Consider the following 21811-nt stretch of genomic DNA (forward strand, 5'->3'; position numbering starts at 1 on the left):
CTTTGACTGTGATCCTTTTTAAAAATTGCATTCATTATTGTGTATTTGCTAGGAAATAAGAAATATCGAAACTATCGATTGAACGTTGATTTCATGTAGAGCTGTCTTGCGGGACACCTAGGCTTTCTACAGGTCTCCCATGCCTAGGGGCAAACAGTGTATTTTGAGAACCGTAGGAGGTGAGGACAATGAACGAGGTGATTTTTCCTTTCCCACCTATTATTAGTGTTTTCCCTTGTTTTAGTGTGTATTTTAGAGCGTCTGTTGCAGTATTGACCAGAAGAATCTCATTATCAACACCCTGGTCTTGCTCGTGACTTTCCAAAGAATGTTTTTACTTCTGAATCCTTAAGACTATTTTCTAAGGATTTAGACTTTTGAAAAGAGTTTCCAGATGTCTTCTCTTCTGGATTCTTAAATTATTTTATCGTGAACGAATGGCCAACTGTTCAGATTCTATTCTTCTGCATATATGGATAGGATCAAATTTCTCCTCTCATAGGGTAACGTGGTCGTCTACTTGGACAACCTTAGAATTTGTCCTGAATTCAGAGCCGGTCCGTCAGAAGTTCCGGAGGCCCGGACCTGCGGCAGGTGTCTGAGGGGCGACAGCCTCGGGGACTGAGCCTCCACATGTCAAACCTGACCCTCTCTCCAGGGGCCACGGGACAGGGTCCGGGCCGGCCGGGGGCGGGAGCCGGGGCGGGCGCGGAGGGCGGAGGGGCCCCGGGCCACCCCACCCCACCCCCCCCCCGTTTCCAGCCCAGGGGGGTGGGACAGAAAAAGAGGCACAGCAAAAAGCCTAGGGCACCCGGTATTCCCAGGCGGTCTCCCATGCAAGTACTAACCGGGCCCGACCCTGCTTAGCTCCCGAGATCAGAGGGAATCGGGCGGGCGGGCGCGTTGCGTTCGGGGTGGTATGGCCACAGAGGCCGGCGGCCGCCCCCGGACGCCTCAAGAGGCCGAGCTGCTGCTACGCGTCCCTCCCTGCCCAGTCGGGTCCCTCCCGCCGCCCTGGCCCTTCGCTAGCCCACCTGCCCCTATGGGGGGGCGGGCGCAGGCGGAGCCTGACGGGTCTCGCGCGCACCCCCCCTGCCCCACCCGAACCGCGGAGGCACCGCCGTCGCACATCCCAAGGAGCAGACCCACGGGCACGCGCGCAGGGACAGACTTCCACGCGTGGGGGCGGAGGGCCAGAGCCCGAGAGTGCGCGCGAGAGGGCCCTCCGCCGCCTCGCGCCAGGGCACGGCGGGGAGGGGCTTGCGGGCAGGGCCAGGACAAGGAGGCAGGGCCGTGGCTGCCGCTGGTCCTTCACCCGGAGGTCCTGAAGACGTGCAGTGTCCCCCCCACCGCGCCACCCCACCCCCGTCTGGGGAGGACCGTTCTGCCCCGATTCCCGTCAGGGCCTGCGTGTGGCAGCAGGCCCCGCGCGGGGGCGGGGCCGGGGGCGGGGGGCGGGGGGGCCAGAGCCGGCTATCCTGTTGCACCGTGGGGTGGGGTTTGGGGTGGGTTGCCACGGGTCGGGGGGCCGGTGGGTCGTTTGGGTTTGGGTGGGAGTGCTCCGCGTGTGTCCTCTCTGCCCGGGTGGCCGGCGACTTGCCCTGTGCGGTGCGCCGGTGTGTCTCTCGGGAGCCCCGGCGGCGGCGAGGAGCCCGCCCGGCGTGAGGCCCGGGCCCGAGGCCCGGGTGTGCGGCGGAGAGGAAGTCCACGGTGGGCTGGGGGTCCGGGGGCCCAGGGCACGGTTTGCCGCCGTGGGCTGTCCCGCGCCGGGTGCAGGGGATGTCCCGGAGTGCGGGGCGGGGCCGGAGAAGAGACCCAGCGGCACTTAGGGATCCCGCCGCCCGGCCCGGCCCCGTGTGGGGCCCAGGGCTGGGGCTCGGCTGCCGGCCGAACGGAAGGGCTGGGACGCTCTGCTGCTGCCGCTGCCGCCGCCGCCGCCGCCGCCGCCGCCGCCGCCGCCTGGCGGTGCTGCTGCAGCGGGGGAGAGGGGAGGAAGGCCCGGGCGGGGGCAGCGGGCCGCGCCGGGGGGGCCGGGGGCCGAGCGCGAAAGGGGGGCGGGCGCGGAGCGCGGGGGGCCCCCCCACCCCCCCCGACCCCCCACGGGCCGGCGGGCGGGACAAAAGAAGAGGCAAAAGCCTACAGCACCCGGTATTCCCAGGCGGTCTCCCATCCAAGTACTAACCAGGCCCGACCCTGCTTAGCTTCCGAGATCAGACGAGATCGGGCGCGTTCAGGGTGGTATGGCCGTAGACGGCGGCGGCCGGCCCCGGACGCCTCAAGAGGCCGAGCTGCTGCGACGTGGCCCTCCGGGCCCAGCGCCCCGACCCCCCACCCCCGACACCCCCGCGCCGTCCTGCAGCCCCGTAGCCTTCAAAGCCTTGCTCGGCAGCTGCTACACAGCACAGAAGCAACACTTTGCCGCAGACACATATACAAATCACAGCAAAAATCAAAGACTCAATAGGACATCTCTTCAAAGCACGGAGGACACAAACGGGAGGACAACGTGTGACTTGTCAGATTCTACAGACGGCAGGAGCCCACATGAAGGCTCAGGGAAATATTCCAAAGGAGTGGGACATGGCTCCGAGCTCCCCGGACATGAGCAGACTGGCTTCGGCTGACAGCAGCTCTTAGATTGTCACAGTGGAGCCAGGAAAGTAGAAAGTTCCTTCCTCGCCTTTCCTGCTTGGCGCAGTAGCAAGTAGTCCACGGTGATACGGTGAATGGATACGATTATTCTGTGGCATCACGCAAAGAGCGAATGCTGTGGGTGTCTTTGAGAACTGGGAATTTGGGTGTGAGAGAAAGAGGTGAAATCGATAAAGTATAGAGTAAAAAGCCTCTAATTTCTCAGTTTCCATTTGGATTCTCAGTGTAAGCTCAATGTATTTTTCTTTAGTTTTTTAATCTAATTCTATTTTATTGTTTAGTTTTTAGTTGTTTCCCATGGAAAGTGCTGAGAAATAGGTGCAAACTCAACAGCAGTGCATTTCACCAGCATCTAGGTCGTGGTCTCCACAAACCATTGTTATTAAACGGTCCTAAGACTTACTGGAGACATAGGCTGACTTCAAGTCTGGGGCGGGAAATGGACGCTTCTTATGCTGGGAAGCGTGGATGCTATGACATCCAACAGGACGAGGGTCACGTCAAAAGACACAGGAACCAGAATGAGTAGACTCCCGTTTGCCAAACACAGGACAGTCTGATCACCAGTAAGTATAATAATTGCAAGATATCGAAACACATTAAATATGCTTAAATCCACGATTACACCCCTCACAGCGGCAAAACTGACTCGGGTCACTGTGGACAGCGGTAGGAAACAAAGGGAAATGGTGACAGCCGGGGCCGCCCCCAACTAGTTGGGATGTGTGGACACTCTTTCAAAAGACATCTCAACCCATCACCATGTATGCACTGTATTTGCACTGGATTCAAAGAAACTGAAGTGAGTGTATGTGTCTCAGGGAAACGCAGACATCGAGTACTTGCTGTTATCTCTAATACGGTTAAATGTTTAGATGGAATAATGTGGCTGTGATTACACTGAAAAAGGAAAGAAAGCCTCCACCTTTGATAGAAACATATTGACCCTTTATCGATGGAGGGATATTACTAAGGGGATCATGAACTTAAGGTAGGAGGGGTATAAAAGAAACAAGATCTGGCTGGCCAAGGGTTGGTGATTTCTTGAGTCAGGGTAGTGAGTATGTATTCTACTATTCTGTCTGTTTTTGTTTCTATTTCAAATTTCCCATAATAAAAAGTGTCAAAAGATACCACGAAGAGGGTAAAAAACAAGCCGCAAACAGGACAAGGCATCTGTAGCGCATATACTTGGCAAGATATTACTATTACAGAATATCTATGTGTAATATGCTTCATACGCATTTGGCACTGTATCCTCACTATTAATCAGGGAAATAGGAAATAAACATTGAAGCAAGGTGTAGTTTCAAACTCACCAGATTGAGGAAACTTAAAAAACCGATCGCTGTGTTGGCTGGGAGGAAAACTCTTACCCACACCCTGCTGATACGGGAGGTGAAGTGATAGAACCATTTGGAAAACAATGTAGCATAAATGGATATGAATCCACACTGGCGTCATTCAGGAGCAAGCGTATTCTCTGAGGAGCACGTACCAGAGAGAAGATAGGGCACGTGTGACCAGGAATCGTCTAGGGTAATACTCACGGGAGCCCTGTGTACACGGACCTAGTCAAAGATCGGATAAAGATATTTCGATTGCTTCGTGCAGTGCCATTCTATAGCAGTGCTGATGAACTGCAGCTTCCTGTGTCAGCAAGGAGTATTCCCCAAACAGAAGGTTTCCCCTGGCACACAAGTTACCCAGAATGCATCCACAATGGTTCCACATGTATTATATAAACTGTGAAAATAACAAACTACCTCAATGAGACAGTCCTATAACAGAGAGCAAAAACTTTAAAAGGAAAAGCAAGCAAAATGCTGACAGTCGAGATGGGATTTGTTGGGGAGAAGTGTTTCTTTGGTTGCATGCCTTCAGGAAAAGATACACAGCGGCTTGCGACCTATGAATAAACTCCCAGTTTTATAAGGTGAGTGGTAGAGTTTTGGTACAGTTAACTCGATTTAATCTAATAATAATAATAATTATTATTATTATTATTATTATTATTCTTCAACATGTCCATTTCCCTAATTAAAAGAAAAGGAGAAAGAAACAGATTGTAAGTTTCTAGTTATAAACCCTGTTTAAATTTGATTATTTATTAATTTGGGGGAAATGATTAGTTTGGGGGCTCTGTGTCCATCTATCGAGGAATACAGTATAGCCTCTCCATCGATTTGGGCCATCATTTATGTTTGTTACTAAGTTTTCCATCTAAGTTGGCACGTTTTTCCCGTAGGTGCTGTGTAGATTCTCTGTGACTTTGACTGTGATCCTTTTTAAAAATTGCATTCATTATTGTGTATTTGCTAGGAAATAAGAAATATCGAAACTATCGATTGAACGTTGATTTCATGTAGAGCTGTCTTGCGGGACTCACCTAGGCTTTCTACAGGTCTCCCATGCCTAGGGGCAAACAGTGTATTTTGAGAACCGTAGGAGGTGAGGACAATGAACGAGGTGATTTTTCCTTTCCCACCTATTATTAGTGTTTTCCCTTGTTTTAGTGTGTATTTTAGAGCGTCTGTTGCAGTATTGACCAGAAGAATCTCATTATCAACACCCTGGTCTTGCTCGTGACTTTCCAAAGAATGTTTTTACTTCTGAATCCTTAAGACTATTTTCTAAGGATTTAGACTTTTGAAAAGAGTTTCCAGATGTCTTCTCTTCTGGATTCTTAAATTATTTTATCGTGAACTAATGGCCAACTGTTCAGATTCTATTCTTCTGCATATATGGATAGGATCAAATTTCTCCTCTCATAGGGTAACGTGGTCGTCTACTTGGACAACCTTAGAATTTGTCCTGAATTCAGAGCCGGTCCGTCAGAAGTTCCGGAGGCCCGGACCTGCGGCAGGTGTCTGAGGGGCGACAGCCTCGGGGACTGAGCCTCCACATGTCAAACCTGACCCTCTCTCCAGGGGCCACGGGACAGGGTCCGGGCCGGCCGGGGGCGGGAGCCGGGGCGGGCGCGGAGGGCGGAGGGGCCCCGGGCCACCCCACCCCACCCCACCCCCGTTTCCAGCCCAGGGGGGTGGGACAGAAAAAGAGGCACAGCAAAAAGCCTAGGGCACCCGGTATTCCCAGGCGGTCTCCCATGCAAGTACTAACCGGGCCCGACCCTGCTTAGCTCCCGAGATCAGAGGGAATCGGGCGGGCGGGCGCGTTGCGTTCGGGGTGGTATGGCCACAGAGGCCGGCGGCCGCCCCCGGACGCCTCAAGAGGCCGAGCTGCTGCTACGCGTCCCTCCCTGCCCAGTCGGGTCCCTCCCGCCGCCCTGGCCCTTCGCTAGCCCACCTGCCCCTATGGGGGGGCGGGCGCAGGCGGAGCCTGACGGGTCTCGCGCGCACCCCCCTGCCCCACCCGAACCGCGGACGCACCGCCGTCGCACATCCCAAGGAGCAGACCCACGGGCACGCGCGCAGGGACAGACTTCCACGCGTGGGGGCGGAGGGCCAGAGCCCGAGAGTGCGCGCGAGAGGGCCCTCCGCCGCCTCGCGCCAGGGCACGGCGGGGAGGGGCTTGCGGGCAGGGCCAGGACAAGGAGGCAGGGCCGTGGCTGCCGCTGGTCCTTCACCCGGAGGTCCTGAAGACGTGCAGTGTCCCCCCCACCGCGCCACCCCACCCCCGTCTGGGGAGGACCGTTCTGCCCCGATTCCCGTCAGGGCCTGCGTGTGGCAGCAGGCCCCGCGCGGGGGCGGGGCCGGGGGCGGGGGGCGGGGGGGCCAGAGCCGGCTATCCTGTTGCACCGTGGGGTGGGGTTTGGGGTGGGTTGCCACGGGTCGGGGGGCCGGTGGGTCGTTTGGGTTTGGGTGGGAGTGCTCCGCGTGTGTCCTCTCTGCCCGGGTGGCCGGCGACTTGCCCTGTGCGGTGCGCCGGTGTGTCTCTCGGGAGCCCCGGCGGCGGCGAGGAGCCCGCCCGGCGTGAGGCCCGGGCCCGAGGCCCGGGTGTGCGGCGGAGAGGAAGTCCACGGTGGGCTGGGGGTCCGGGGGCCCAGGGCACGGTTTGCCGCCGTGGGCTGTCCCGCGCCGGGTGCAGGGGATGTCCCGGAGTGCGGGGCGGGGCCGGAGAAGAGACCCAGCGGCACTTAGGGATCCCGCCGCCCGGCCCGGCCCCGTGTGGGGCCCAGGGCTGGGGCTCGGCTGCCGGCCGAACGGAAGGGCTGGGACGCTCTGCTGCTGCCGCTGCCGCCGCCGCCGCCGCCGCCGCCGCCGCCGCCGCCTGGCGGTGCTGCTGCAGCGGGGGAGAGGGGAGGAAGGCCCGGGCGGGGGCAGCGGGCCGCGCCGGGGGGCCGGGGGCCGAGCGCGAAAGGGGGGGCGGGCGCGGAGCGCGGGGGGCCCCCCACCCCCCCCCGACCCCCCACGGGCCGGCGGGCGGGACAAAAGAAGAGGCAAAAGCCTACAGCACCCGGTATTCCCAGGCGGTCTCCCATCCAAGTACTAACCAGGCCCGACCCTGCTTAGCTTCCGAGATCAGACGAGATCGGGCGCGTTCAGGGTGGTATGGCCGTAGACGGCGGCGGCCGGCCCCGGACGCCTCAAGAGGCCGAGCTGCTGCGACGTGGCCCTCCGGGCCCAGCGCCCCGACCCCCACCCCCGACACCCCCGCGCCGTCCTGCAGCCCCGTAGCCTTCAAAGCCTTGCTCGGCAGCTGCTACACAGCACAGAAGCAACACTTTGCCGCAGACACATATACAAATCACAGCAAAAATCAAAGACTCAATAGGACATCTCTTCAAAGCACGGAGGACACAAACGGGAGGACAACGTGTGACTTGTCAGATTCTACAGACGGCAGGAGCCCACATGAAGGCTCAGGGAAATATTCCAAAGGAGTGGGACATGGCTCCGAGCTCCCCGGACATGAGCAGACTGGCTTCGGCTGACAGCAGCTCTTAGATTGTCACAGTGGAGCCAGGAAAGTAGAAAGTTCCTTCCTCGCCTTTCCTGCTTGGCGCAGTAGCAAGTAGTCCACGGTGATACGGTGAATGGATACGATTATTGTGTGGCATCACGCAAAGAGCGAATGCTGTGGGTGTCTTTGAGAACTGGGAATTTGGGTGTGAGAGAAAGAGGTGAAATCGATAAAGTATAGAGTAAAAAGCCTCTAATTTCTCAGTTTCCATTTGGATTCTCAGTGTAAGCTCAATGTATTTTTCTTTAGTTTTTTAATCTAATTCTATTTTATTGTTTAGTTTTTAGTTGTTTCCCATGGAAAGTGCTGAGAAATAGGTGCAAACTCAACAGCAGTGCATTTCACCAGCATCTAGGTCGTGGTCTCCACAAACCATTGTTATTAAACGGTCCTAAGACTTACTGGAGACATAGGCTGACTTCAAGTCTGGGGCGGGAAATGGACGCTTCTTATGCTGGGAAGCGTGGATGCTATGACATCCAACAGGACGAGGGTCACGTCAAAAGACACAGGAACCAGAATGAGTAGACTCCCGTTTGCCAAACACAGGACAGTCTGATCACCAGTAAGTATAATAATTGCAAGATATCGAAACACATTAAATATGCTTAAATCCACGATTACACCCCTCACAGCGGCAAAACTGACTCGGGTCACTGTGGACAGCGGTAGGAAACAAAGGGAAATGGTGACAGCCGGGGCCGCCCCCAACTAGTTGGGATGTGTGGACACTCTTTCAAAAGACATCTCAACCCATCACCATGTATGCACTGTATTTGCACTGGATTCAAAGAAACTGAAGTGAGTGTATGTGTCTCAGGGAAACGCAGACATCGAGTACTTGCTGTTATCTCTAATACGGTTAAATGTTTAGATGGAATAATGTGGCTGTGATTACACTGAAAAAGGAAAGAAAGCCTCCACCTTTGATAGAAACATATTGACCCTTTATCGATGGAGGGATATTACTAAGGGGATCATGAACTTAAGGTAGGAGGGGTATAAAAGAAACAAGATCTGGCTGGCCAAGGGTTGGTGATTTCTTGAGTCAGGGTAGTGAGTATGTATTCTACTATTCTGTCTGTTTTTGTTTCTATTTCAAATTTCCCATAATAAAAAGTGTCAAAAGATACCACGAAGAGGGTAAAAAACAAGCCGCAAACAGGACAAGGCATCTGTAGCGCATATACTTGGCAAGATATTACTATTACAGAATATCTATGTGTAATATGCTTCATACGCATTTGGCACTGTATCCTCACTATTAATCAGGGAAATAGGAAATAAACATTGAAGCAAGGTGTAGTTTCAAACTCACCAGATTGAGGAAACTTAAAAAACCGATCGCTGTGTTGGCTGGGAGGAAAACTCTTACCCACACCCTGCTGATACGGGAGGTGAAGTGATAGAACCATTTGGAAAACAATGTAGCATAAATGGATATGAATCCACACTGGCGTCATTCAGGAGCAAGCGTATTCTCTGAGGAGCACGTACCAGAGAGAAGATAGGGCACGTGTGACCAGGAATCGTCTAGGGTAATACTCACGGGAGCCCTGTGTACACGGACCTAGTCAAAGATCGGATAAAGATATTTCGATTGCTTCGTGCAGTGCCATTCTATAGCAGTGCTGATGAACTGCAGCTTCCTGTGTCAGCAAGGAGTATTCCCCAAACAGAAGGTTTCCCCTGGCACACAAGTTACCCAGAATGCATCCACAATGGTTCCACATGTATTATATAAACTGTGAAAATAACAAACTACCTCAATGAGACAGTCCTATAACAGAGAGCAAAAACTTTAAAAGGAAAAGCAAGCAAAATGCTGACAGTCGAGATGGGATTTGTTGGGGAGAAGTGTTTCTTTGGTTGCATGCCTTCAGGAAAAGATACACAGCGGCTTGCGACCTATGAATAAACTCCCAGTTTTATAAGGTGAGTGGTAGAGTTTTGGTACAGTTAACTCGATTTAATCTAATAATAATAATAATAATTATTATTATTATTATTATTATTATTATTCTTCAACATGTCCATTTCCCTAATTAAAAGAAAAGGAGAAAGAAACAGATTGTAAGTTTCTAGTTATAAACCCTGTTTAAATTTGATTATTTATTAATTTGGGGGAAATGATTAGTTTGGGGGCTCTGTGTCCATCTATCGAGGAATACAGTATAGCCTCTCCATCGATTTGGGCCATCATTTATGTTTGTTACTAAGTTTTCCATCTAAGTTGGCACGTTTTTCCCGTAGGTGCTGTGTAGATTCTCTGTGACTTTGACTGTGATCCTTTTTAAAAATTGCATTCATTATTGTGTATTTGCTAGGAAATAAGAAATATCGAAACTATCGATTGAACGTTGATTTCATGTAGAGCTGTCTTGCGGGACTCACCTAGGCTTTCTACAGGTCTCCCATGCCTAGGGGCAAACAGTGTATTTTGAGAACCGTAGGAGGTGAGGACAATGAACGAGGTGATTTTTCCTTTCCCACCTATTATTAGTGTTTTCCCTTGTTTTAGTGTGTATTTTAGAGCGTCTGTTGCAGTATTGACCAGAAGAATCTCATTATCAACACCCTGGTCTTGCTCGTGACTTTCCAAAGAATGTTTTTACTTCTGAATCCTTAAGACTATTTTCTAAGGATTTAGACTTTTGAAAAGAGTTTCCAGATGTCTTCTCTTCTGGATTCTTAAATTATTTTATCGTGAACGAATGGCCAACTGTTCAGATTCTATTCTTCTGCATATATGGATAGGATCAAATTTCTCCTCTCATAGGGTAACGTGGTCGTCTACTTGGACAACCTTAGAATTTGTCCTGAATTCAGAGCCGGTCCGTCAGAAGTTCCGGAGGCCCGGACCTGCGGCAGGTGTCTGAGGGGCGACAGCCTCGGGGACTGAGCCTCCACATGTCAAACCTGACCCTCTCTCCAGGGGCCACGGGACAGGGTCCGGGCCGGCCGGGGGCGGGAGCCGGGGCGGGCGCGGAGGGCGGAGGGGCCCCGGGCCACCCCACCCCACCCCACCCCCGTTTCCAGCCCAGGGGGGTGGGACAGAAAAAGAGGCACAGCAAAAAGCCTAGGGCACCCGGTATTCCCAGGCGGTCTCCCATGCAAGTACTAACCGGGCCCGACCCTGCTTAGCTCCCGAGATCAGAGGGAATCGGGCGGGCGGGCGCGTTGCGTTCGGGGTGGTATGGCCACAGAGGCCGGCGGCCGCCCCCGGACGCCTCAAGAGGCCGAGCTGCTGCTACGCGTCCCTCCCTGCCCAGTCGGGTCCCTCCCGCCGCCCTGGCCCTTCGCTAGCCCACCTGCCCCTATGGGGGGGCGGGCGCAGGCGGAGCCTGACGGGTCTCGCGCGCACCCCCCTGCCCCACCCGAACCGCGGAGGCACCGCCGTCGCACATCCCAAGGAGCAGACCCACGGGCACGCGCGCAGGGACAGACTTCCACGCGTGGGGGCGGAGGGCCAGAGCCCGAGAGTGCGCGCGAGAGGGCCCTCCGCCGCCTCGCGCCAGGGCACGGCGGGGAGGGGCTTGCGGGCAGGGCCAGGACAAGGAGGCAGGGCCGTGGCTGCCGCTGGTCCTTCACCCGGAGGTCCTGAAGACGTGCAGTGTCCCCCCCACCGCGCCACCCCACCCCCCGTCTGGGGAGGACCGTTCTGCCCCGATTCCCGTCAGGGCCTGCGTGTGGCAGCAGGCCCCGCGCGGGGGGCGGGGCCGGGGGCGGGGGGCGGGGGGGCCAGAGCCGGCTATCCTGTTGCACCGTGGGGTGGGGTTTGGGGTGGGTTGCCACGGGTCGGGGGGGCCGGTGGGTCGTTTGGGTTTGGGTGGGAGTGCTCCGCGTGTGTCCTCTCTGCCCGGGTGGCCGGCGACTTGCCCTGTGCGGTGCGCCGGTGTGTCTCTCGGGAGCCCCGGCGGCGGCGAGGAGCCCGCCCGGCGTGAGGCCCGGGCCCGAGGCCCGGGTGTGCGGCGGAGAGGAAGTCCACGGTGGGCTGGGGGTCCGGGGGCCCAGGGCACGGTTTGCCGCCGTGGGCTGTCCCGCGCCGGGTGCAGGGGATGTCCCGGAGTGCGGGGCGGGGCCGGAGAAGAGACCCAGCGGCACTTAGGGATCCCGCCGCCCGGCCCGGCCCCGTGTGGGGCCCAGGGCTGGGGCTCGGCTGCCGGCCGAACGGAAGGGCTGGGACGCTCTGCTGCTGCCGCTGCCGCCGCCGCCGCCGCCGCCGCCGCCGCCGCCGCCTGGCGGTGCTGCTGCAGCGGGGGAGAGGGGAGGAAGGCCCGGGCGGGGGGCAGCGGGCCGCGCCGGGGGGCCGGGGGCCGAGCGCGAAAGGGGGGGCGGGCGCGGAGCGCGGGGGGCCCCCCACCCCCCCCCGACCCCCCACGGGCCGGCGGGCGGGACAAAAGAAGAGGCAAAAGCCTACAGCACCCGGTATTCCCAGGCGGTCTCCCATCCAAGTACTAACCAGGCCCGACCCTGCTTAGCTTCCGAGATCAGACGAGATCGGGCGCGTTCAGGGTGGTATGGCCGTAGACGGCGGCGGCCGGCCCCGGACGCCTCAAGAGGCCGAGCTGCTGCGACGTGGCCCTCCGGGCCCAGCGCCCCGACCCCCACCCCCCGACACCCCCGCGCCGTCCTGCAGCCCCGTAGCCTTCAAAGCCTTGCTCGGCAGCTGCTACACAGCACAGAAGCAACACTTTGCCGCAGACACATATACAAATCACAGCAAAAATCAAAGACTCAATAGGACATCTCTTCAAAGCACGGAGGACACAAACGGGAGGACAACGTGTGACTTGTCAGATTCTACAGACGGCAGGAGCCCACATGAAGGCTCAGGGAAATATTCCAAAGGAGTGGGACATGGCTCCGAGCTCCCCGGACATGAGCAGACTGGCTTCGGCTGACAGCAGCTCTTAGATTGTCACAGTGGAGCCAGGAAAGTAGAAAGTTCCTTCCTCGCCTTTCCTGCTTGGCGCAGTAGCAAGTAGTCCACGGTGATACGGTGAATGGATACGATTATTCTGTGGCATCACGCAAAGAGCGAATGCTGTGGGTGTCTTTGAGAACTGGGAATTTGGGTGTGAGAGAAAGAGGTGAAATCGATAAAGTATAGAGTAAAAAGCCTCTAATTTCTCAGTTTCCATTTGGATTCTCAGTGTAAGCTCAATGTATTTTTCTTTAGTTTTTTAATCTAATTCTATTTTATTGTTTAGTTTTTAGTTGTTTCCCATGGAAAGTGCTGAGAAATAGGTGCAAACTCAACAGCAGTGCATTTCACCAGCATCTAGGTCGTGGTCTCCACAAACCATTGTTATTAAACGGTCCTAAGACTTACTGGAGACATAGGCTGACTTCAAGTCTGGGGCGGGAAATGGACGCTTCTTATGCTGGGAAGCGTGGATGCTATGACATCCAACAGGACGAGGGTCACGTCAAAAGACACAGGAACCAGAATGAGTAGACTCCCGTTTGCCAAACACAGGACAGTCTGATCACCAGTAAGTATAATAATTGCAAGATATCGAAACACATTAAATATGCTTAAATCCACGATTACACCCCTCACAGCGGCAAAACTGACTCGGGTCACTGTGGACAGCGGTAGGAAACAAAGGGAAATGGTGACAGCCGGGGCCGCCCCCAACTAGTTGGGATGTGTGGACACTCTTTCAAAAGACATCTCAACCCATCACCATGTATGCACTGTATTTGCACTGGATTCAAAGAAACTGAAGTGAGTGTATGTGTCTCAGGGAAACGCAGACATCGAGTACTTGCTGTTATCTCTAATACGGTTAAATGTTTAGATGGAATAATGTGGCTGTGATTACACTGAAAAAGGAAAGAAAGCCTCCACCTTTGATAGAAACATATTGACCCTTTATCGATGGAGGGATATTACTAAGGGGATCATGAACTTAAGGTAGGAGGGGTATAAAAGAAACAAGATCTGGCTGGCCAAGGGTTGGTGATTTCTTGAGTCAGGGTAGTGAGTATGTATTCTACTATTCTGTCTGTTTTTGTTTCTATTTCAAATTTCCCATAATAAAAAGTGTCAAAAGATACCACGAAGAGGGTAAAAAACAAGCCGCAAACAGGACAAGGCATCTGTAGCGCATATACTTGGCAAGATATTACTATTACAGAATATCTATGTGTAATATGCTTCATACGCATTTGGCACTGTATCCTCACTATTAATCAGGGAAATAGGAAATAAACATTGAAGCAAGGTGTAGTTTCAAACTCACCAGATTGAGGAAACTTAAAAAACCGATCGCTGTGTTGGCTGGGAGGAAAACTCTTACCCACACCCTGCTGATACGGGAGGTGAAGTGATAGAACCATTTGGAAAACAATGTAGCATAAATGGATATGAATCCACACTGGCGTCATTCAGGAGCAAGCGTATTCTCTGAGGAGCACGTACCAGAGAGAAGATAGGGCACGTGTGACCAGGAATCGTCTAGGGTAATACTCACGGGAGCCCTGTGTACACGGACCTAGTCAAAGATCGGATAAAGATATTTCGATTGCTTCGTGCAGTGCCATTCTATAGCAGTGCTGATGAACTGCAGCTTCCTGTGTCAGCAAGGAGTATTCCCCAAACAGAAGGTTTCCCCTGGCACACAAGTTACCCAGAATGCATCCACAATGGTTCCACATGTATTATATAAACTGTGAAAATAACAAACTACCTCAATGAGACAGTCCTATAACAGAGAGCAAAAACTTTAAAAGGAAAAGCAAGCAAAATGCTGACAGTCGAGATGGGATTTGTTGGGGAGAAGTGTTTCTTTGGTTGCATGCCTTCAGGAAAAGATACACAGCGGCTTGCGACCTATGAATAAACTCCCAGTTTTATAAGGTGAGTGGTAGAGTTTTGGTACAGTTAACTCGATTTAATCTAATAATAATAATAATAATAATTATTATTATTATTATTCTTCAACATGTCCATTTCCCTAATTAAAAGAAAAGGAGAAAGAAACAGATTGTAAGTTTCTAGTTATAAACCCTGTTTAAATTTGATTATTTATTAATTTGGGGGAAATGATTAGTTTGGGGGCTCTGTGTCCATCTATCGAGGAATACAGTATAGCCTCTCCATCGATTTGGGCCATCATTTATGTTTGTTACTAAGTTTTCCATCTAAGTTGGCACGTTTTTCCCGTAGGTGCTGTGTAGATTCTCTGTGACTTTGACTGTGATCCTTTTTAAAAATTGCATTCATTATTGTGTATTTGCTAGGAAATAAGAAATATCGAAACTATCGATTGAACGTTGATTTCATGTAGAGCTGTCTTGCGGGACTCACCTAGGCTTTCTACAGGTCTCCCATGCCTAGGGGCAAACAGTGTATTTTGAGAACCGTAGGAGGTGAGGACAATGAACGAGGTGATTTTTCCTTTCCCACCTATTATTAGTGTTTTCCCTTGTTTTAGTGTGTATTTTAGAGCGTCTGTTGCAGTATTGACCAGAAGAATCTCATTATCAACACCCTGGTCTTGCTCGTTGACTTTCCAAAGAATGTTTTTACTTCTGAATCCTTAAGACTATTTTCTAAGGATTTAGACTTTTGAAAAGAGTTTCCAGATGTCTTCTCTTCTGGATTCTTAAATTATTTTATCGTGAACGAATGGCCAACTGTTCAGATTCTATTCTTCTGCATATATGGATAGGATCAAATTTCTCCTCTCATAGGGTAACGTGGTCGTCTACTTGGACAACCTTAGAATTTGTCCTGAATTCAGAGCCGGTCCGTCAGAAGTTCCGGAGGCCCGGACCTGCGGCAGGTGTCTGAGGGGCGACAGCCTCGGGGACTGAGCCTCCACATGTCAAACCTGACCCTCTCTCCAGGGGCCACGGGACAGGGTCCGGGCCGGCCGGGGGCGGGAGCCGGGGCGGGCGCGGAGGGCGGAGGGGCCCCGGGCCACCCCACCCCACCCCACCCCCGTTTCCAGCCCAGGGGGGTGGGACAGAAAAAGAGGCACAGCAAAAAGCCTAGGGCACCCCGGTATTCCCAGGCGGTCTCCCATGCAAGTACTAACCGGGGCCCGACCCTGCTTAGCTCCCGAGATCAGAGGGAATCGGGCGGCGCGGGCGCGTTGCGTTCGGGGTGGTATGGCCACAGAGGCCGGCTGCCGCCCCCGGACGCCTCAAGAGGCCGAGCTGCTGCTACGCGTCCCTCCCTGCCCAGTCGGGTCCCTCCCGCCGCCCTGGCCCTTCGCTAGCCCACCTGCCCCTATGGGGGGGCGGGCGCAGGCGGAGCCTGACGGGTCTCGCGCGCACCCCCCTGCCCCACCCGAACCGCGGACGCACCGCCGTCGCACATCCCAAGGAGCAGACCCACGGGCACGCGCGCAGGGACAGACTTCCACGCGTGGGGGCGGAGGGCCAGAGCCCGAGAGTGCGCGCGAGAGGGCCCTCCGCCGCCTCGCGCCAGGGCAACGGCGGGGAGGGGCTTGCGGGCAGGGCCAGGACAAGGAGGCAGGGCCGTGGCTGCCGCTGGTCCTTCACCCGGAGGTCCTGAAAGACGTGCAGTGTCCCCCCCACCGCGCCACCCCACCCCCGTCTGGGGAGGACCGTTCTGCCCCCGATTCCCGTCAGGGCCTGCGTGTGGCAGCAGGCCCCGCGCGGGGGCGGGGGCCGGGGGCGGGGGGCGGGGGGGCCAGAGCCGGCTATCCTGTTGCACCGTGGGGTGGGGTTTGGGGTGGGTTGCCACGGGTCGGGGGGCCGGTGGGTCGTTTGGGTTTGGGTGGGAGTGCTCCGCGTGTGTCCTCTCTGCCCGGGTGGCCGGCGACTTGCCCTGTGCGGTGCGCCGGTGTGTCTCTCGGGAGCCCCGGCGGCGGCGAGGAGCCCGCCCGGCGTGAGGCCCCGGGCCCGAGGCCCGGGTGTGCGGCGGAGAGGAAGTCCACGGTGGGCTGGGGGTCCGGGGGCCCAGGGCACGGTTTGCCGCCGTGGGCTGTCCCGCGCCGGGTGCAGGGGATGTCCCGGAGTGCGGGGCGGGGCCGGAGAAGAGACCCAGCGGCACTTAGGGATCCCGCCGCCCGGCCCGGCCCCGTGTGGGGCCCAGGGCTGGGGCTCGGCTGCCGGCCGAACGGAAGGGCTGGGACGCTCTGCTGCTGCCGCTGCCCGCCGCCGCCGCCGCCGCCGCCGCCGCCGCCGCCTGGCGGTGCTGCTGCAGCGGGGGAGAGGGGAGGAAGGCCCGGGCGGGGGGCAGCGGGCCGCGCCGGGGGGCCGGGGGGCCGAGCGCGAAAGGGGGGGCGGGCGCGGAGCGCGGGGGGCCCCCCACCCCCCCCCCGACCCCCCACGGGCCGGCGGGCGGGACAAAAGAAGAGGCAAAAGCCTACAGCACCCGGTATTCCCAGGCGGTCTCCCATCCAAGTACTAACCAGGCCCGACCCTGCTTAGCTTCCGAGATCAGACGAGATCGGGCGCGTTCAGGGTGGTATGGCCGTAGACGGCGGCGGCCGGCCCCGGACGCCTCAAGAGGCCGAGCTGCTGCGACGTGGCCCTCCGGGCCCAGCGCCCCGACCCCCACCCCCGACACCCCCGCGCCGTCCTGCAGCCCCGTAGCCTTCAAAGCCTTGCTCGGGCAGCTGCTACACAGCACAGAAGCAACACTTTGCCGCAGACACATATACAAAATCACAGCAAAAATCAAAGACTCAATAGGACATCTCTTCAAAGCACGGAGGACACAAACGGGAGGACAACGTGTGACTTGTCAGATTCTACAGACGGCAGGAGCCCACATGAAGGCTCAGGGAAATATTCCAAAGGAGTGGGACATGGCTCCGAGCTCCCCGGACATGAGCAGACTGGCTTCGGCTGACAGCAGCTCTTAGATTGTCACAGTGGAGCCAGGAAAGTAGAAAGTTCCTTCCTCGCCTTTCCTGCTTGGCGCAGTAGCAAGTAGTCCACGGTGATACGGTGAATGGATACGATTATTGTGTGGCATCACGCAAAGAGCGAATGCTGTGGGTGTCTTTGAGAACTGGGAATTTGGGTGTGAGAGAAAGAGGTGAAATCGATAAAGTATAGAGTAAAAAGCCTCTAATTTCTCAGTTTCCATTTGGATTCTCAGTGTAAGCTCAATGTATTTTTCTTTAGTTTTTTAATCTAATTCTATTTTATTGTTTAGTTTTTAGTTGTTTCCCCATGGAAAGTGCTGAGAAATAGGTTGCAAACTCAACAAGCAGTGCATTTCACCAGCATCTAGGTCGTGGTCTCCACAAACCATTGTTATTAAACGGTCCTAAGACTTACTGGAGACATAGGCTGACTTCAAGTCTGGGGCGGGAAATGGACGCTTCTTATGCTGGGAAGCGTGGATGCTATGACATCCAACAGGACGAGGGTCACGTCAAAAGACACAGGAACCAGAATGAGTAGACTCCCGTTTGCCAAACACAGGACAGTCTGATCACCAGTAAGTATAATAATTGCAAGATATCGAAACACATTAAATATGCTTAAATCCACGATTACACCCCTCACAGCGGCAAACTGACTCGGGTCACTGTGGACAGCGGTAGGAAACAAAGGGAAATGGTGACAGCCGGGGCCGCCCCCAACTAGTTGGGATGTGTGGACACTCTTTCAAAAGACATCTCAACCCATCACCATGTATGCACTGTATTTGCACTGGATTCAAAGAAACTGAAGTGAGTGTATGTGTCTCAGGGAAACGCAGACATCGAGTACTTGCTGTTATCTCTAATACGGTTAAATGTTTAGATGGAATAATGTGGCTGTGATTACACTGAAAAAGGAAAGAAAGCCTCCACCTTTGATAGAAACATATTGACCCTTTATCGATGGAGGGATATTACTAAGGGGATCATGAACTTAAGGTAGGAGGGGTATAAAAGAAACAAGATCTGGCTGGCCAAGGGTTGGTGATTTCTTGAGTCAGGGTAGTGAGTATGTATTCTACTATTCTGTCTGTTTTTGTTTCTATTTCAAATTTCCCATAATAAAAAGTGTCAAAAGATACCACGAAGAGGGTAAAAAACAAGCCGCAAACAGGACAAGGCATCTGTAGCGCATATACTTGCAAGATATTACTATTACAGAATATCTATGTGTAATATGCTTCATACGCATTTGGCACTGTATCCTCACTATTAATCAGGGAAATAGGAAATAAACATTGAAGCAAGGTGTAGTTTCAAACTCACCAGATTGAGGAAACTTAAAAAACCGATCGCTGTGTTGGCTGGGAGGAAAACTCTTACCCACACCCTGCTGATACGGGAGGTGAAGTGATAGAACCATTTGGAAAACAATGTAGCATAAATGGATATGAATCCACACTGGCGTCATTCAGGAGCAAGCGTATTCTCTGAGGAGCACGTACCAGAGAGAAGATAGGGCACGTGTGACCAGGAATCGTCTAGGGTAATACTCACGGGAGCCCTGTGTACACGGACCTAGTCAAAGATCGGATAAAGATATTTCGATTGCTTCGTGCAGTGCCATTCTATAGCAGTGCTGATGAACTGCAGCTTCCTGTGTCAGCAAGGAGTATTCCCCAAACAGAAGGTTTCCCCTGGCACACAAGTTACCCAGAATGCATCCACAATGGTTCCACATGTATTATATAAACTGTGAAAATAACAAACTACCTCAATGAGACAGTCCTATAACAGAGAGCAAAAACTTTAAAAAGGAAAAGCAAGCAAAATGCTGACAGTCGAGATGGGATTTGTTGGGGAGAAGTGTTTCTTTGGTTGCATGCCTTCAGGAAAAGATACACAGCGGCTTGCGACCTATGAATAAACTCCCAGTTTTATAAGGGTGAGTGGTAGAGTTTTTGGTACAGTTAACTCGATTTAATCTAATAATAATAATAATAATTATTATTATTATTATTATTATTATTATTCTTCAACATGTCCATTTCCCTAATTAAAAGAAAAGGAGAAAGAAACAGATTGTAAGTTCTAGTTATAAACCCTGTTTAAATTTGATTATTTATTAATTTGGGGGAAATGATTAGTTTGGGGGCTCTGTGTCCATCTATCGAGGAATACAGTATAGCCTCTCCATCGATTTGGGCCATCATTTATGTTTGTTACTAAGTTTTCCATCTAAGTTGGCACGTTTTTCCCGTAGGTGCTGTGTAGATTCTCTGTGACTTTGACTGTGATCCTTTTTAAAAATTGCATTCATTATTGTGTATTTGCTAGGAAATAAGAAATATCGAAACTATCGATTGAACGTTGATTTCATGTAGAGCTGTCTTGCGGGACTCACCTAGGCTTTCTACAGGTCTCCCATGCCTAGGGGCAAACAGTGTATTTTGAGAACCGTAGGAGGTGAGGACAATGAACGAGGTGATTTTTTCCTTTCCCACCTATTATTAGTGTTTTCCCTTGTTTTAGTGTGTATTTTAGAGCGTCTGTTGCAGTATTGACCAGAAGAATCTCATTATCAACACCCTGGTCTTGCTCGTGACTTTCCAAAGAATGTTTTTACTTCTGAATCCTTAAGACTATTTTCTAAGGATTTAGACTTTTGAAAAGAGTTTCCAGATGTCTTCTCTTCTGGATTCTTAAATTATTTTATCGTGAACGAATGGCCAACTGTTCAGATTCTATTCTTCTGCATATATGGATAGGATCAAATTTCTCCTCTCATAGGGTAACGTGGTCGTCTACTTGGACAACCTTAGAATTTGTCCTGAATTCAGAGCCGGTCCGTCAGAAGTTCCGGAGGCCCGGACCTGCGGCAGGTGTCTGAGGGGCGACAGCCTCGGGGACTGAGCCTCCACATGTCAAACCTGACCCTCTCTCCAGGGGCCACGGGACAGGGTCCGGGCCGGCCGGGGGCGGGAGCCGGGGCGGGCGCGGAGGGCGGAGGGGCCCCGGGCCACCCCACCCCACCCCACCCCCGTTTCCAGCCCAGGGGGGTGGGACAGAAAAAGAGGCACAGCAAAAAAGCCTAGGGCACCCGGTATTCCCAGGCGGTCTCCCATGCAAGTACTAACCGGGCCCGACCCTGCTTAGCTCCCGAGATCAGAGGGAATCGGGCGGGCGGGCGCGTTGCGTTCGGGGTGGTATGGCCACAGAGGCCGGCGCCGCGCCCCCGGACGCCTCAAGAGGCCGAGCTGCTGCTACGCGTCCCTCCCTGCCCAGTCGGGTCCCTCCCGCCGCCCTGGCCCTTCGCTAGCCCACCTGCCCCTATGGGGGGGCGGGCGCAGGCGGAGCCTGACGGGTCTCCGCGCGCACCCCCCTGCCCCACCCGAACCGCGGAGGCACCGCCGTCGCACATCCCAAGGAGCAGACCCACGGGCACGCGCGCAGGGACAGACTTCCACGCGTGGGGGCGGAGGGCCAGAGCCCGAGAGTGCGCGCGAGAGGGCCCTCCGCCGCCTCGCGCCAGGGCACGGCGGGGAGGGGCTTGCGGGCAGGGCCAGGACAAGGAGGCAGGGCCGTGGCTGCCGCTGGTCCTTCACCCCGGAGGTCCTGAAGACGTGCAGTGTCCCCCCCACCGCGCCACCCCACCCCCCGTCTGGGGAGGGACCGTTCTGCCCCGATTCCCGTCAGGGCCTGCGTGTGGCAGCAGGCCCCGCGCGGGGGCGGGGGCCCGGGGGGCGGGGGGCGGGGGGGCCAGAGCCGGCTATCCTGTTGCAACCGTGGGGTGGGGTTTGGGGTGGGTTGCCACGGGTCGGGGGGGCCGGTGGGTCGTTTGGGTTTGGGTGGGAGTGCTCCGCGTGTGTCCTCTCTGCCCGGGTGGCCGGCGACTTGCCCTGTGCGGTGCGCCGGTGTGTCTCTCGGGAGCCCCGGCGGCGGCGAGGAGCCCGCCCGGCGTGAGGCCCGGGCCCGAGGCCCGGGTGTGCGGCGGAGAGGAAGTCCACGGTGGGCTGGGGGTCCGGGGGCCCAGGGGCACGGTTTGCCGCCGTGGGCTGTCCCGCGCCGGGTGCAGGGGATGTCCCGGAGTGCGGGGCGGGGCCGGAGAAGAGACCCAGCGGCACTTAGGGATCCCGCCGCCCGGCCCGGCCCCGTGTGGGGCCCAGGGCTGGGGCTCGGCTGCCGGCCGAACGGAAGGGCTGGGACGCTCTGCTGCTGCCCGCTGCCGCCGCCGCCGCCGCCGCCCGCCGCCGCCGCCGCCTGGCGGTGCTGCTGCAGCGGGGAGAGGGGAGGAAGGCCCGGGCGGGGGCAGCGGGCCGCGCCGGGGGGCCGGGGGCCGAGCGCGAAAGGGGGGGCGGGCGCGGAGCGCGGGGGGC

At 55.2% G+C, this 21811-nt stretch overlaps 4 non-coding genes and 5 pseudogenes across 4 annotated transcripts; all 9 read right to left on the reverse strand.

Moving 5' to 3' along the window:
• Positions 1–799: 799 nt before the first annotated feature.
• LOC123629613 lies at positions 800–931 on the reverse strand (annotated as a pseudogene).
• A 1202-nt stretch (positions 932–2133) lies between these two features.
• Positions 2134–2252, reverse strand: LOC123629620. Its single transcript, XR_006732134.1, has one exon. It is a non-coding gene; the product is annotated as a 5S ribosomal RNA (ribosomal RNA).
• A 3471-nt stretch (positions 2253–5723) lies between these two features.
• Positions 5724–5855, reverse strand: LOC123629614 (annotated as a pseudogene).
• A 1201-nt stretch (positions 5856–7056) lies between these two features.
• LOC123629621 lies at positions 7057–7175 on the reverse strand. Its single transcript, XR_006732135.1, has one exon. It is a non-coding gene; the product is annotated as a 5S ribosomal RNA (ribosomal RNA).
• A 3476-nt stretch (positions 7176–10651) lies between these two features.
• On the reverse strand, positions 10652–10783 carry LOC123629615 (annotated as a pseudogene).
• Positions 10784–11988: 1205 nt separating this feature from the next.
• LOC123629608 lies at positions 11989–12107 on the reverse strand. Its single transcript, XR_006732130.1, has one exon. It is a non-coding gene; the product is annotated as a 5S ribosomal RNA (ribosomal RNA).
• Positions 12108–15576: 3469 nt separating this feature from the next.
• Positions 15577–15711, reverse strand: LOC123629617 (annotated as a pseudogene).
• Positions 15712–16921: 1210 nt separating this feature from the next.
• LOC123629609 lies at positions 16922–17040 on the reverse strand. Its single transcript, XR_006732131.1, has one exon. It is a non-coding gene; the product is annotated as a 5S ribosomal RNA (ribosomal RNA).
• A 3483-nt stretch (positions 17041–20523) lies between these two features.
• Positions 20524–20655, reverse strand: LOC123629616 (annotated as a pseudogene).
• Between the last annotated feature and the right edge of the window lie 1156 nt (positions 20656–21811).

This window comes from Lemur catta, unplaced genomic scaffold (genome assembly GCF_020740605.2).
Source record: "Lemur catta isolate mLemCat1 unplaced genomic scaffold, mLemCat1.pri scaffold_183_ctg1, whole genome shotgun sequence".
NCBI lineage: Eukaryota > Metazoa > Chordata > Mammalia > Primates > Lemuridae > Lemur > Lemur catta.